A 2,500-nucleotide genomic window follows, 5' to 3' on the forward strand; every position below is an offset into this window, starting at 1 on the left:
GGATCCACGCATCAGTGTCGGTACACCTACCGGGCAGGCCCCTGCACCGCCTCTTTAGCTTAAGGATCATACCACCAACTCACAAGACCTATAGGGTTCCAGGTGCACCTGACCTGTTTGGGAGTCAAGCCGGATAGCCAGGGGGGCCCCTGTCGCCGTCACGCATCACCGAGTTGGTGGCTGACCAGACCGCAGACTAGCCTGGCCACACCACCGCGTCGCACTATCCGCCCCTTCCCTTCCACCTGCACCTCTGGTCCCAGACCCGTACGCAGCTGTCCGGTGAGTCGGCCACAGGAGTAAGACAACGTCCCTCCGTTAGGTCGACCGTTCGGGTCAGAACCTCGCACGGGCTGGTGTGACGCTGCGGCAGGCGTCCCAAAGAATGCAAGCGTTAGCGTTCAAGTCGCATGGATGAGAAAGTCCACGCTGATATATGAGTAGGGCACAGGTGCTGCCACAACCCACCCTGCGAGCAGTCCACAATCGGGCGACCAGTCACCCGATTCCATGTTCAATGTCGCTTAGTTCCCCAATACATGCAGGAGATGATCATAAGAAACCGAGTCACAGGATCTCCCTTGGAGCCGATAAACGCAGCCGTCGGTGCGGGGCTAACCCCACCACCGCAGGTACGCACCCGCGGTGGAACCCAGCCCCAGGGGCAGCCAGCAACTACAACAACCGAGTCTCGGACTCCTCGAGAGTCCAGGGGGGTGACTCCACGTATCGTTCATGTTGCAAACAGCCTCGCAGTTGCTACTTCGCCGGACCCAGCCCGAGGAGCCTATCCCCGTTCCCGCCTGGGTCCGCTACTGAGCGTCCCGCTAGCCAAGATCGACCCATGCAGCCCCGCGGCCCGACATAGCGTCCGAAGCAGGAGACTCGGTCGGTTCAGGCTTCCGACCTACTTCCTTGACTAGCGCGGCAGCGATCCTACTATTCACCCGCTGCCTGCCGTACCGTCGCATAGTGACCTCCCATTCCTCCTCACTCGCCGAATCCAACATGCTCTACCCTCAACGAGCATTTACACCGCGCCTCCACCTCCGACCACGCGGCTCCACTCCGCATCAAGGTGGCCGTGGGGCACCGTGTACCCGGCCCTCCCAACGAGCTGTGGCCCATATCCAGCGCCCGCCGACCGTGGCCTCGTTATGGGAAGACGGACGCCATGGCCCACCGAGGAGTTCTCAGAGGCTTCGCCAGCCTGTATCCACCCGCTCCTACGGCCAGACTGACTGTGACCTCGATCTGTGCAGCTGTGTATACGGACTTCCGAACCAAAGGAGTTTTCGCAGCCGTGGCCTGTAGAAGTGACTACAGGCCGGTTGGGGACCCCAAGCAATCCTCCGGTGGTTGGTCCCCATGGCCACCGGAGAGGTTGAAGCGCACACGGCATGCCCAACCTCAAACATGCCGCCGGAAGAGGGTAAGTGTGGCCGCTTGGTCTCTTCAGCCACCCTCGGGAGGGAATCTTTCATAGGCCCCTGTCGGGACCAGGCAGGGGCCCGCCACCCCCGCAGTCTCACAGTTTCATCTCCACCATCAGAGATATCAGACCGCCGCAGGGCCTGAGGCATTACACTAGGGAGAATTTCTCACCTTTCGGGTCAGTAAGGTCGCCCAGGTCACGCAGCCCCTTTCAAATAACTGCGCGCCTGCCGATTTGTTGAGCCAGCACGGCAATTCTGGCCGGAACCTTGTCACTCTCTGTGCGGGAGGATAATGAGCGGGCGCCGTTCCCCCCTAAGCTGATTGCGTTAGCCGGCCCCCGAATGCGCTGTGTATAAGGAAGCGCACGGCCGTTACCAGCGGGCACCACGTGGAGGTGCAATCTTACATGACGCGACTGACAGCCGAGGAGCAGCCCGCATCCGACTGCTCCCCTTGGGCGGCTGCCAGGAAACCGTGACCCCCGGCATATAAGCCTAAGAGAGTCATAGTTACTCCCGCCGTTTACCCGCGCTTCATTGAATTTCTTCACTTTGACATTCAGAGCACTGGGCAGAAATCACATCGCGTCAACACCCGCCTTGGACCTTCGCGATGCTTTGTTTTAATTAAACAGTCGGATTCCCCTGGTCCGTTCCAGTTCTAAGCCAGCTGCTTGGCGCCGGCCGAGGCCACCCGCCGGGAGCGCACCGAGCGGACGGCCGCCGAGCGCGACCGCCACCGGCCCCTCGCGGGGCCGGGAAGCGACCGGCCGACGTCCGCGCCGCCGCGGGGCCCCGACGGGCGCCGCAGCTGAGATGATCCGCGGGAAGGGCCCGCCGCGCGTCCAAAGTCGCCTCCGCGCCCGCCACCCGGCACCCCCCGCGACACCGCCCTCACCGACGGCCGACGACTGCGCTCGCCGGGGAACGTACGCCGGAGCTACCAAGCGCGACCCCGCCGCGACCGCCCCGGGTGGCCTGCGGGAAGGGGGCAGGGCGGGGCGGGCTTTCGCCCGACACCCGCCGCAGACCCCGCGACCCACCGCCCGCCCGAGGGGACGACG

The 2,500-nt window shown here is 63.6% G+C and overlaps 1 pseudogene; it reads right to left on the reverse strand.

The window, feature by feature from the left end:
- Positions 1-2,500, reverse strand: part of LOC148378703 (28S ribosomal RNA) — a 7,327-nt pseudogene that overhangs the window by 2,299 nt on the left and 2,528 nt on the right.

The sequence above is a fragment of the Syngnathus floridae genome, unplaced genomic scaffold, assembly GCF_059516105.1.
Source record: "Syngnathus floridae isolate MCC-2025c unplaced genomic scaffold, RoL_Sflo_1.0 HiC_scaffold_30, whole genome shotgun sequence".
Classification (NCBI taxonomy): Eukaryota; Metazoa; Chordata; class Actinopteri; order Syngnathiformes; family Syngnathidae; genus Syngnathus; species Syngnathus floridae.